At 39.7% G+C, this 14,120-nt stretch overlaps 1 non-coding gene across 1 annotated transcript; it reads right to left on the reverse strand.

Moving 5' to 3' along the window:
• Positions 1 to 13,705: 13,705 nt before the first annotated feature.
• Positions 13,706 to 13,809, reverse strand: LOC112713599 (small nucleolar RNA R71). Its single transcript, XR_003158570.1, has one exon. It is a non-coding gene; the product is annotated as a small nucleolar RNA R71 (small nucleolar RNA).
• Between the last annotated feature and the right edge of the window lie 311 nt (positions 13,810 to 14,120).

The raw sequence follows: 14,120 nt of genomic DNA on the forward strand, positions 1-14,120 counted from the left end.
TCCGTTTCAACACGGCTAGTATGACTTTATTGGCAGCTTCTGCTTGTCCGTTAGCCTGTGGGTGTTCTACGGATGTGAATTGGTGCTTTATCTTCAAGTCGGCTACCAACTTTCTAAAGCCTGCGTCTGTGAATTGAGTGCCATTGTCTGTGGTGATGGAGTAAGGAACCCCAAACCTCGTGACAATGTTCATATATAGGAATTTCTGACTTCTTTGGGCAGTGGCCTTGGCTAGGGGCTCTGCCTCAATCCATTATGTGAAATAATCTACCCCTACAATGGGGAATTTGACCTGTCCCGATCCTTGGGGGAAGGGCCCGAGGAGGTCGAGTCCCCACTTTGCAAATGGCCATGGTGATGTTACGCTGATGAGTTCTTCTGGTGAGGCGATGTGGAAGTAAGCATGCTTCTGACATGGTGGGCATGTCTTAACGAACTCGTTGGCTTCTTTTTGTAAGGTCGGCCAAAAGAATCCGGCTCGGAGTACTTTCTTGACAAGAGCTCTTACTCCGAGATGATTGCCACATGTGCCGCTGTGTATCTCTTCTAGAACCTCTTTTGTGTTAGAGGCCGGCACACATTTTAGTAGAGGTGTCGAAATCCCTCTCTGGTATAGGATGTTGTTTATGATATTGTAATACTGTGCCTCCCGCTTTAGCCTCTTTGCGTCTTTCTTATCTGTAGGGAGTGTCTCTAATTTGAGGTAGCTGATTATGGGAGTCATCCAATCTTGATCCTGACCTGATATGGCTAGGACTTTTTCTTCTTCTAAGATTGACGGGCTCTGCAGAATTTCCTAGATGAGGCTCCTATTATTGCCCCCTGGTTTGGTGCTGGCTAATTTTGAGAGTGCGTCAGCTCGATTATTCTGTTCCTGAGGTATATGTCAGATCTCATATTCCTGGAATTGTCTGAGTTATTCCATAGCGGGATCTTTGGCTTGGTAGGTCCCTGCTATTTGCGAGGTGACAACCTGTGAATCGCTAAAGATGACAAATTTTTGGACTCCGACTTCTTTAGCCAGCTTCAAACCAGCCAATAGCGCCTCATACTCAGTCTGATTATTAGAAGCAGGGAACTTAAAATTTAGGGAGAGTTCGATTTAGGTTCCCTGATTACTTTCTATTATTACTCCTGCTCCACTCCCGGTTTCATTTGAAGAGCCGTCCACATATAGATTCCAATTTGTAGGGATTTCTGGGGTGTCAGTGTACTTTGTAATAAAGTCGGCCAAATATTGTGATTTGATGGCTGTCCGAGCTTCATATTGAAGGTCAAATTTGGACAACTCGACTGCCCATTGTAGGATTCTTCCTGCTAAATCTGTTTTCTGCAGAATGTCGTTTATGGGCTGGTTGGTCCGAACTTTGATGGTGTGAGCCTGGAAGTATGGGCAAAGTTGTCGAGAAGTTAATACAAGAGCATGTGCGAACTTCTCTATCTTTTGATAGTTCAGCTTGGATCCTTGTAGTGCTTTGCTGATGAAGTATACAGGTTGTTGTCCACTTCCATCCTCTCTGACTAGTGCTGAGGCTATTGCCCAACTTCCTACTGCAAGGTACAATATGAGTGCTTCTCCTTTCCACGGTCGGGTAAGAATGGGTGGTTGTCCCAAGAATCTTTTGAAATCCTAGAAAGCTTGCTTGCACTCTGGTGTCCATTCGAATTTCTTTCCCTTCCTTAGTGTGGCGTAAAAGGGGAGAGATCTTATGGCTGAGTATGGCCCAGCATTTGTCCGGGTTTGCTTCAATTCCTCTTTGTGTGAGCATGAAACCCAAGAATTTGCCAGCTTCTACTGCGAAGGTGCATTTGCAGGGTTAAGTCGCATGCTATGCTTTCTTATGGTATTGAAGACTTGGGTGAGGTCGGACAGTAATGACTCCTCGCTTTGTGTTTTTACTAACATGTCGTCCACATATACCTCCATGAGTTTCCCGATATGATCTGCAAAGACCTTGTTTATTAATCTTTGATAGGTGAATCCTGCGTTTTTTAGTCCGAATGGCATGACGATGTAACAGTAGTTTGCTTTAGGGGTTAAGAATAAGGTTTTTTCTTGATCAGGTGGATACATCGGGATTTGATTGTATCCCAACTAAGCGTCCATAAACGAGAGGTATTTGTACCCGGAGGAGGCATCTACCAGGGCGTCGATACTTGGGAGTGGATAGGGATCTTTTGGGCAAGCTTTGTTGAGATTGGTGTAGTCGGTGCACATCCGCCACTACCCATTTGATTTTTTCACCAAGATGACGTTGGGTAGCCATAGTGGGTACTTGACTTCTCTTATAAATTCTGCCTCTAGTAGAGCTTGTACCTGTTCCTCCATGGCTTGGGACCTTTCCGGTTCGAGTTTCTAACGCTTCTGTTGTACTGGTTAGGCTCCTGGGTATACTGCCAGCTTGTGGCACATTAGTTCAGGGTCAATGCCTAGCAAGTCTGCGGCCTTCCATACGAAGAAGTCGACATTATCCTTTAAGAACTGTATGATAGACTCCTTTACGTCTCCATTCAGGACTGTGCCAATATTGGTTGTTTTATCTGGGACATCTCCGATCTAGACTTTTTCTATATCTTCCTCAAGTTGTGGACGAAGTTCTTCCCGACCTCGAATTCCCCTGAGTTTGATTGTGTGGATTTCTTCCCCTTTGCCTCTGAGGTTTAGACTTTCGTTGTAACAGCGATGTGCTGTTCTCTGGTCTCCTTTTATCATAGCGATCCCTTCTGTAGTTGGAAACTTCATGCATAGATGTGGAGTCGAGACTACTGCGGCGAGCTGATTTAGGGTTGTCCGACCTATTAGGGCATTGTAGGCTGAACTTACGTCGACCACGATATAGTCTATGTTAAGTGTCCTTGGCCTGTTTCCTTTTCCAAAGGTTGTGTGTAGTGAGATGTATCCAAGTGGTTGGATTGGAGTGTCTCCTAGTCCAAATAAGTTGTTCGGATATGCTCTGAGCTCTTTCTCTTCTAGGCCGAGCTCGTCGAAGGCAGTTTTAAACAAGATATCAGCTGAGCTTCTTTGATCCACCAATATACGATGGAGATTAGCGTTGGCCAATATGATAGTGATGACCATGGGATCGTCATGTCCCGAGATGATGCTAGCCGCGTCTTCTTTAGTAAAAGTGATAGTAGGGAAGTCGGTTGGGCGTTTCTTCTCTTCCTTCGATGTGATATACTTCTTTAAGGTGTCTTTTGCGGGATGATTTGGAGATTTCTCCTCCCGCAAATCCACCATGTATCATGTGGACATGTCTCTCCGAGGTGCAAGGTGGTCGTTCAGTTCGTCCGACCTCTTCATCCCTTCTTCTTTTTCTAGGTTCGTCTGTCTTGCTGGCTAAGTACCAATCTAGTCTCCCTTCTCTTACCAATTTTTCTATGACATTCTTCATGGCGAAGCACTCGTTGGTGGGATGTCCATAGATTCGATGGTATTCGCAGTATTCCATCCGATTTCTGCCTTCTTTTTTACTTTTAATTGGTCGAGGTGGTGGAATCTTCTCGGTGTGGCATACTTCTCGGTACACTTCCATAAGATACACCCAAAGAGGGGTGTAATTGTGGTATTTCTTAATCTTCTCTCCATGCTGATCTTCTTTTTTCTTGGAGTCTTTATCCTTATCTCAGGAGGGGTAGGAGAATCCTGATTTTGAAATCTCACCTAGTCGAGAGTTTTCCTCCATGTTGATGTACTTCTCTGCTCGTTCTTGCACTTCATTCAAAGATGTGGGATGTTTCTTTGATATAGAGTGACTAAAAGGTCCCTCTCGTAGGCCATTGATAAGACCCATAATTGCTGCCTCTGTTGGCAGACTTTGTATGTCCAGACATGCTTTGTTGAATCTTTCCATATAGTTGCGAAGACTTTCCCGATCTCCTTGCTTGATTCCTAATAGGCTCGGAGCGTGCTTGGTTTTGTCCTTCTGGATTGAGAATCTGGCCAGAAACTTTCCAGCTAAGTCATCGAAGCTTGTGATGGACCTTGGGGGCAGGTTGTCAAACCGTTTAATTGCTATTTTTGTTAAGGTAGTCAGGAAAGCTTTGCACCGAATTGCGTCCGAGGCATCGGTGAGATACATTCTGCTTCTGAAATTACTAAGATTATGGCTTGGATCTGATGTGCCATCGTACGGGGTCATGTCGGGAGCTTTAAAGTCCTTTGGGACTTTGGCCTTCATAATTTCTTTGGTGAATGAGTCTTGATCTTTGCGAGGGTTATCTTTATGACTAGATTGGATAGTCTTGGCTTTTAGATCTGCTTCAAGCTTTAAGAGTTTGTCTTCTAACTCTTTCTGTCGCCTAGTTTTCCTTCTGAGGTCCTTCTCGGCCTCTCATTGGTGCTCGGCCTCTTTTTTGAGTTATTTGAGACGATGTTGTTGAGCTTGAAGTGCCTCAAGGATTTTGGCATTCGATGGACTCTTATCTTTGTTTGATTGAGGAGTATCCTTTGGTGTAGTGTTCACGTTCTAGCGGCGTCCTGTTTTCTAGATCAGAGTCATGGTCGTTGTCAAGGTTGCCCGCCATGATGGTGGGATGACTTCCAAGTCCCCGTCAATGTCGCCAATGTTCCGAGGGTTACCTGAAATTGTAGGTCAATCTCGGATGAGATCTGTGGTGGTGGTCGAAGCTGACGTGTCCGACTTGTTGGACTTGATGGTGCCGCTGATCCTTCGTCACCGGAGGGTGGTGGTACCTGCAAGAGACTCCGATGCTTAAGTTAGCACGTGCTTTAGGCAGGTTTTTTTTAGTAGAATCAAAGTTTGAGTTATACCTGGGTGCTCCAGTGTATTTATAATGGTGGGGAGTGATCTTTTCCGGGGATAAGATAATTATCTTATCTTACCTTCGAGTGGAGTCATCTTATCTTTAAGGGGACCGCTCTTATCTTTCTAGGCTTGGGCTGCCTTTAGATTTGGGTCGTGTTCCTCTTTTCGGGCCTTCTTGGCCCTCTGCAGCGGTTTTGGCTGACCTCTTTCATAAAGAGGTCGGGTAGTCCTGGTCTGAACAGGTAGGTCGACTTGTCATTAATCAGCCCAGGTCGTACAGCTCGACCCAGGGCATGAACAGTGCCCCTACTTGAGCGTGGTCTTTCTTTTGAGGTCGTGTCCTTTTGGTCTTTTGACCTCTTCTTGAGAAGCCGAGCTCAAGCATTTTTGTTGAATTTGTTTTTTTAGAACTTCGATTTAGTAGCTTTTAAATGCAAAACATTTCTCCTTGTGAACGTGCGAGGGTTTTAAATGCTCATTAACCTCCCTCTTGGTATTTAATACACTTCCAGCTCTCATATGTCTTCGGGGCACCTTGACAGATCCTAGAGAATCTACAAAGCTCCTCAAACTTGCTTGTATAATCTGCCACAGACAGGGTACCTTGCTTTAGCTGGATCAGTTCCATCTCCTTCGCTTCCCTTGCAGACTCAAGGAAGTATTTCTTATAAAAGGCCGTCTGAAATACATCCCAAGGAACATCAGTGTTCTGGAGCTGTAGCAAGCGACACTCTGCTTGCGACCAGTGATGGGCCTCTCCCACCAGCTGATAAGCAGCAAATTCAACATATTGATCATTCAGCACTTGTTGCGCTTGTAAAGCATGCTCCATGGCCTGGAACCAGTTGTCCGCTTCAGTAGGATTAGTTGATCCTCAGAAAATTGGCGGATGAACCTTGAGGAACGTCACCAAGGTCATCAGAACACCTCCCGTGTTATCGCCGTTTCTCTCAGCATTGTCATTAGCATTCCCTCCACCATTTCCGTTTCCGTTTCTGGCCAGTTGGCCCAACCTCTGCATAACTTGCAGAGTCGTAGCAGCATTAGCCTCCATAGTGTTCGCTAGATTAGCCATTGCCGCCATGAATTTGGCGTGATTGTCAGCCGGTTGCTCATTCCTACTTTCTCATGAATGAGCTTGACCTCGTCTGCAAGTGGCCATTAGGGTTCCTGTCTACACCAAACTATCGATATCAAGGTGATCAGTCTCAATATCAAAAGCTTAGTGCTTTAATTATCCCAAACAGGCACTCACAAACAAGCATGCTATGCAATATCAATTAGATAACCTAATAGCATCAAAGAAAAGACATATAGAGTATGCAATGAAGCACAATCAGTCCATCCCTCAGGCGCACGAGGACGAACTGCTCTAATACCACTAAATATAACACCCTAATTAGCCTAAGCTTTACCTCGCGTCGTAAAGCAAAGGTTAATCAGAGATTACGACAGTTCTAAGCTCATACATAATATATATATATATATATATATATATATATATATATATATATATATATATCTTATAGTATAATCTTGAAGCCCGATGACTAATATAGCTCAAAAATAGGATTTGAAAAGCGCAAAACATACTAATGAAGCTACTAACTTAAAGCACAAGCAACAGATATAACGAAAGATAATAGTATAATATCATAATAATCTAGCCACGGCTCGCAGAGTTTAACCCAGCTAGCCATATATACATACAACCAGAAACTGAAGTTTAAAACAGCTTATACAAGTTTTATTCTCTCAATACATGCCTCTAGGCATAAATCAAAATACACAAGAATAAACAAAAGAGATCCAAAGACTTCAAAACAGATATATATCCTTTGCTCCTGTCACCATCAATGCAACTCACCTAGGTAGATTGCAACCTGTATATGAAAAACATAATAGAAATATGATATGAGAACCGGAGGTTCTCAGTATGGTAACAGTGCCGAGTGATGTAGGATATAAGACCCCGGGATGCCAAAGGCAATCCTAGACTTCATATCCATCATAAGATTCAATATTAAGGCATAACTAAAACAATATAACCTAATATACAAATCTTAACATGAATAAACAGGGTAATCTATCTTAGGGGATTTCTATTCTAACCAAACACTGCTGTCCCATATCCTTCACCAACCTATCCTCCATGCGATCCCATCGCCATCGCCTTCTGAGCCTCCTCAATCCCAGTAGAAATCACAATTAATTACAATGCAAGGAAAACACAAGTAGATGCATATAAGGCAAGTAATTCAAGTAAGTAGATATGCATGTTATTCAATTAGGCATAAAATTACAAGTCGGCAAAGCAAACAAGCAGATAGAAAATGCACATGATGAATGTCTGTCCTACTGGCTGTGATATCACATTGTCAGTTCAACTGCCAACCCGACACATCTCCATTAAGATGTCGCCCTTTGGAATCACCAATAGGAACCCCCGAGATATAGTGCTCGGATCACTGTCCAGAGTTTTGTGCCTACATGCTCTATTGATCTGAAGGGATGCGAGCGGGATACTCTTGCCTCAGACCTTAAATCTCAACGGAAGTGGGCTGAATGACCGCCCTTATGCCGCCACCGCTACCTCGACAGGCGGGATCCCACCGCTGTCCCTGCTGGGCGCATAGCGTCTCATAATCATATAATAGTAGTTCAGTGGTTTTTCAGAAAACATTTTCAATACATCAAAGATTCATCATTTCATATTCGAGTCCTCGACTCATCTCAACCACTGTCACCTCAACATTTCCATCTTTGAGTCCTCGACTCATCTCAACTACTGTCAATTCACATTTCAGTTCCGAACTCAATAGTTCATTAGTTCTCATCTCATATATGAGTCATTCTTCACATGCCATCAGAAACATCCTCAGTACACTCGAAACCTAAGCCTCCATTTTCTAAATTTTTATATAATCATCAACTAAAACCCTTAGGTTATTTCCCATGTTCTCATGGTTAAAATTAAGCCCAAAAGTCTTAAAATGGTGTTATAGAAGCTTACAATCATGTTGGAAAAGTGAAATAGTTGAAAACAAAGTTAAAATTTGAGAAACAGGACGTGTGCGTACGCACAGGGGTGTGCGTGCGCACGCCCATGAGAAGTTTTTAAAAGTGTGCATACGCACAGAGGTGTGTGTATGCACAGGTACCAAAATTCAAAATGTCTGTTCACTCGCACAACTTGTGCTAGCGCCCTCAACAGACTGGCCTTCTCAACGTGTGCGTGCGCACAAGGCTGTGCGTATACACATGTTACAATTCCTCATTAGTATGTGCGCGCACAAGCTGTGTGATGAGAGAGAATTATACCAACTCAGAATCAAATAGATTTCTGTTGTAAGTATAGTCCGAACCGGTAATGAATCCTCTCAATCAAATTTAATTCAAAAGGATAGTCACAATCAAACCACAATTAACTGAAAGTATTTAAGCTCCCGGGTCGTTCTCCCTAGGAACTAGTGACAACGAGTGCATACAATTTTATTTAGGAGAAGCAAAGGGGGGTTCTCAATGATGAAAGCAAAGAATAAAGAGATAAAAGAACGATTTAAAATTGCAATTAATAAACTAATAAAGGAATAAAAGAACTAAGTATGTAATATGAACAAGTGAAACTATAAAGTAATGGAAAAGTGGTTCAAAATATAAATGAAACCTTGACTTGGGATGAGTTATGGAATCACTTCCTTGCCATTACCACAACTATGATGATTATGATGAATTAGTCTCACTAAGTCAACCCTTAACATCGAAGGATAAGTTAAGTGAGCATAATTGTTATTAGTCCACAAGTCCTAGCTAACATACCAAATTAATTGGTAAAAAGCTAGCGTTAATGGAAACAATAATACTAACAACCCAAGAATTATCACTAAATGTTGGACATTATGGCTCTAGCAATCCATACACTCATTTTCCCCAAGTCAAAGGGTAGAAATTACCCCATAATCAAAATTGGCATTTCATCAAACACATAGAGAGCATAAATATAAAGCATGGCAAAATTGGTAAATTGATGAAAGCTATGAACCATAAAGGATCAAAATCAATAAAGGCAACTCAAATAAACATAAAATAAGCATCAAACATCAAATTCAACAACTAGAAATCCAAAATTGCAAAACTATATAAATTAGCAAGAGAAATTAAGGTAGAAGAAAGTGTAGAACAAGTAGTGTAATAAAAGAGGAATTAAAGAAATACTTACAAAGAAATAGCAAGATCCAAGAACAAAATTGAAGTATAAAATGCTACATTGAAACCCTAATTAAAACCCTAAGAGAGAAAACCTAAAACTAAACTACCCTAAAACTACTCCTAAAAACTATTGTTCCTCTTCTAAGATGGCTCTCTAAGCTAATGCCTTCATATGTGTTGTTGCTCCCTTAATATAGCCTCTTGAACCAGCTTCAAGCCTTCAGAAATGGGCCAAAAGGAGTCCCAAATTGCGAGTGCACGTGCATTTTTAATGAAGGCACGCACTGGGACCTGTGCGGACGCACAGGCGTGTGCGTTAGCACACTTCGCCAAATTTCCACTTGTGTGTACGCACAAATGGTTGTGTGCACGCACATTTCGTGATGATCTGGATTCGCTCTTCTTGGGTTCTTGTGCGTACGCACGGGTATTTGTGCGCACGCACGCATGCTGATTCCTTCTGTGCGTACACACGCATGGTTGAGCTCTCCTCCTTTGTTTTCTTCATGCTTTCTCCCAAATGCATGCTCCTCTTCCATTCCCATCAAGCCATTTCTACCTTATTCATCTGAAATCACTCACAAATATCATCAAGGTATCGAATGGATGATAAACGGAATAAAATTAGTCAAAATAAGTGCAAAAGAGCATGTTTCCACATTTATGTCCAAATTAGGAAGATAATACAAAAGTATGCTATTTGAGTGCTTAAGTGTGAGTTCATGTGCTAGAATCCATCCAATTTGAGTCAAAATATATCATCAAATATGGACTCATCAATTCTCCCACACTTAAACAAAAGCATATCCTCATGCTAAACACATAAAAAGAAGAAGGATAAAAGGGCAAGCAACTACCTATATGCATGCAAGTATGTATACACTATATATAGCTATACCTATCTATAGTATCTATATGAAATTGGTGAAAACAAACAAACAGATTTCCAAGCAAGTATATAGACATATAGGGCTAAGTGATGAGCGGATAAGTTATACGCTTTTTAGCATTGTTTTTAGGTAGTTTTTAGTATGATCTAGTTATTTTTAGGGATGTTTTCATTAGTTTTTATGCTAAATTCACATTTTTGGACTTTACTATCAGTTTGTGTATTTTTCTTTGATTTCAGGTATTTTCTGGCTGAAATTGAGGGACCTGAGCAAAACTCTGAAAGAAGGCTGACAAAGGACTACTGATGCTATTGGATTCTGACCTCCCTGCACTTGAAATAAATTTTCTGGAGCTACAGAACTCCAAATGGCGCGCTCTTAATGGCATTGGAAATTAGACATCCAGAGCTTTCCAGCAATATATAATAGTTTATACTTTATTCGAGATTTGATGACATAAACTGGCGCTCAACGCCAGTTCCATGCTGCATTCTGGAGTCAAACGCCACAAACACGTCACGAACCAGAGCTGAATGCACAAAACACGTTACAACTTGGTGTTCAACTCCAAGAGAAGCCTCAGCTCGTGGATAAATCAAGCTCAGCCCAAGCACACACCAAGTGGGCCCCGGAAGTGAATTTATGCATCAATTACTTACCTTTGTAAACCTCAGTAGATAGTTTAGTATAAATAGAACTTTTTACTAGTTTATTAGATATCTTGGATTGTATTATTCAATCTTTGGACGTTTAGTTCTTAGATCTGGGGGGCTGGCCATTCGGCCATGCCTGGACCTTTCACTTATGTATTTTCAACGGTGGAATTTTTACACACCATAGATTAAGGGTGTGGAGCTCTGCTGTACCTCAAGTTTTAATGCAATTACTATTATCTTCTATCCAATTCGATTTATTCCTGTTCTAAGATATTCGTTGCACTTCAACTTGATGAATGTGATGATCCGTGACACTCATCATCATTCTCACCTATGAACACGCGTGACTGACAACCACTTCCGTTCTACCTTAGGCGGGCGCATATCTCTTGTATTCCTTGATCAAAATCTTCGTGGTATAAGCTAGAATTGATGGCGGCATTCATGGGAATCCGGAAAGTCTAACCTTGTCTGTGGTATTCCGAGTAGGATTCCGGGATTGAATGACTATGACGAGCTTCAAACTCCTGAAGGCTTGGCGTTAGTGACAGACTCAAAAGAATCTATTCCAACTTGATTGAGAACCGACAGATGATTAGCCGTGCTGTGACAGAGCATTTGGACCATTTTTACTGAGAGGATGGGATTTAGCCATTGACAACGGTGATGCCCTACATACAACTTGTCATAGAAAGGAGTGATGAAAAACTAGAAGGAAGAAGTAGGAAAGCAGAGATTCAGAAGAAACACAGCACCTCCATACACCTATCTGAAATTCCCACCATTGAATTATATAAGTAACTTTATCTTTATTTTCTGTTTATTTTATTATCTTTATTTAAACCAATAATCTCTTAATCCAGTTAAATCCGCCTGACTGGGATTTACAAGATGACCATAGCTTGCTTCATACCAACAATCTCTGTGGGATCGACCCTTACTCACGTAAGGTATTACTTGGACGACCCAGTGCACTTGCTGGTTAGTTGTGCGGAGTTGTGACTAAGTGTGCTTCACGTTTGAGAGTGCTACCAAGTCTTTGGAGCCATTGTTAATGATCACAATTTCGTCCACCAAGTTTTTGGCGCCGTTGCCGGGGATTGTTCGAGTATGGACAACTGACGGTTCATCTTGTTGCTCAGATTAGGTAAGTTTCTTTTTATTTTCCTTTCAAAAAAGTTTTCAAAAATCTTTCAAAAATTTTTTCTTTATTTTCGTTTTTCAAAAATATAATTTTTGAAAAAAAAATCAAAATACAAAAAAATCATAAAATCATAAAAACCAAAAATACTTTGTGTTTCTTGTTTGAGTCTTGAGTCAATTTTTAAGTTTGGTGTCAATTGGATGCTTTAAAAATTTTTCTTGCATTTTTTCAAAAATTCATGCATTCATGGTGTTCTTCATGATCTTCAAGTTGTTCTTGACAAGTCTTCTTGTTTGATCTTGATGTTTTCTTGTTTTGTGTTGTATGTTGTTTTTCATATGCATTTTTGCATTCATAGTGTCCATGCATTAAAGAATTCTAAGTTTGGTGTCTTGCATGTTTTCTTTGCATCAAAAATTTTTCAAAAATATGTTCTTGATATTCATCATGATCTTCAAAGTGTTCTTGGTGTTCATCTTAACATTCATAGTGTTCTTGCATGCATAATTGGTTTTGATAAAAAAATTTCATGTTTTGGGTCATAATTATGTTTTTCTCTCTCATCATTAAAAATTTAAAAATAAAAAATATCTTTTCCTTATTTCTCTCCAAATTTTCGAAAATTTGAGTTGACTTGGTCAAAAATTTTTAAAATTAGTTGTTTCTTACAAGTCAAGTCAAATTTTCAATTTTAAAAAAATCTTATCTTTTTAAAACTTTTTCAAAAATTAAATCTTTTTCATTTTTCTTATTAATTTTTGAAAATTCTTTAAAATGTTTATCAAAAAAATCTTTTTCTTAATTTTATCTTAATTTTTGAAATTATGCTAACAATTAATATGATTGAGTCAAAAATTTGAAGTTTGTTACTTTCTTGTTAAGAAAGGTTCAATCTTTAAATTCTAGAACCATATCTTTTAGTTTCTTGTTAGTTAAGTAATTAATTTAATTTTAAAAATTAAATCTTTTTCAACCCTATCTTTTTATCATATCTTTTTCAAAATTTTATCTTTTTCAAAAAAATTTGATTTCAAAATATTTTATCTAACTTCTTATCTTCTTATCTTTTAAAATTTGATTTTAATATCTTTTTCAACTAACTATTTGACTTTTTGTTTGTTTCTTTTCTTTTTCAAAACCACCTAACTACTTTTCCCTCTTTAATTTTCGAAAATATCTCATCTCTTTTTCAAAAATTCTTTTTAATTGTTTTAAATTTTAATTTTAATTATATCCTATCTTTAATTTTCGAAAATCATTAACTACTTTTTCAAAATTATTTTCGATTTCTCCCTCTCTTCTCTTCTTCTATTTATTTATTTATTTATTTACTAACACTTCTCTTCACCTCTCTTCATCTCCAATCACTGCCTCTATCCTCACCCTTGTGTTTGGGTTCTTCTCCACTCTTATTCCTTTCTTCTTCTACTAATAATAAGGATCATCTTTGTCCAGATATAGAGGATTCCTCTTCCTTTTTCTTTTTCTCTTCTCTTTCATATGAGCAGGAATAAGGAAAAAGACATCTTTGTTGAAGCTGATCCAGAACCTGAAAGGACTCTGAAGAGGAAACTAAGAGAAGCTAAATTACAACAATCCAGAGGCAACCTTTCTGAAATTTTCGAACAAGAGAAGGAGATGGCAGCTGAACCCAACAACAATAATGTAAAGAGGATGCTTGGTGATTTCACTAAACCAACATCCAAGTTTGATGGAAGAAGCATATCAATTCCTGCCATTGGAGCAAACAATGTTGAGTTGAAACCTCAATTAGTTGCTTTGATGCAACAGAACTACAAGTTTCATGGACTTCCATCTGAAGATCCTTATCAGTTTTTAACTGAGTTCTTGTAGATTTGTGAGACTGTCAAGACAAATGGAGTAAATCCTGAAGTCTACAGGCTCATGCTTTTCCCTTTTGCTGTAAGAGACAGAGCTAGAACATGGTTGGACTCACAACCTAAAGATAGCCTGGACTCCTGGGATAAGCTGGTCACGGCCTTCTTGGATAAATTCTTTCCTCCTCAAAAGTTGAGCAAGCTTAGAGTGGATGTTCAGACCTTCAAGCAAAAAGATGGTGAATCCCTCTATGAAGCTTGGGAAAGATACAAGCAGATGACCAAAAAGTGTCCTTCTGACATGTTTTCAGAATGGACCATATTAGATATATTCTATCATGGTTTATCTGAGTTTTCCAAGATGTCATTGGACCATTCTGCAGGTGGATCCATTCACCTAAAGAAAATGCCTGCAGAAGCTCAAGAACTTATTGACATGGTTGCAAATAACCAATTCATGTACACTTCTGAGAGGAATTCCGTGAATAATGGGACGCCTCAGAGGAAGGGAGTTCTTGAAATTCATGCTCTGAATGCCATATTGGCTCAGAACAAAGTGTTGACTCAGCAAGTCAACATGATTTCACAAAGTCTGAATGGATGGCAAAATGCAT

This window comes from Arachis hypogaea, chromosome 9 (assembly GCF_003086295.3).
Source record: "Arachis hypogaea cultivar Tifrunner chromosome 9, arahy.Tifrunner.gnm2.J5K5, whole genome shotgun sequence".
NCBI classification, from domain to species: Eukaryota; Viridiplantae; Streptophyta; class Magnoliopsida; order Fabales; family Fabaceae; genus Arachis; species Arachis hypogaea.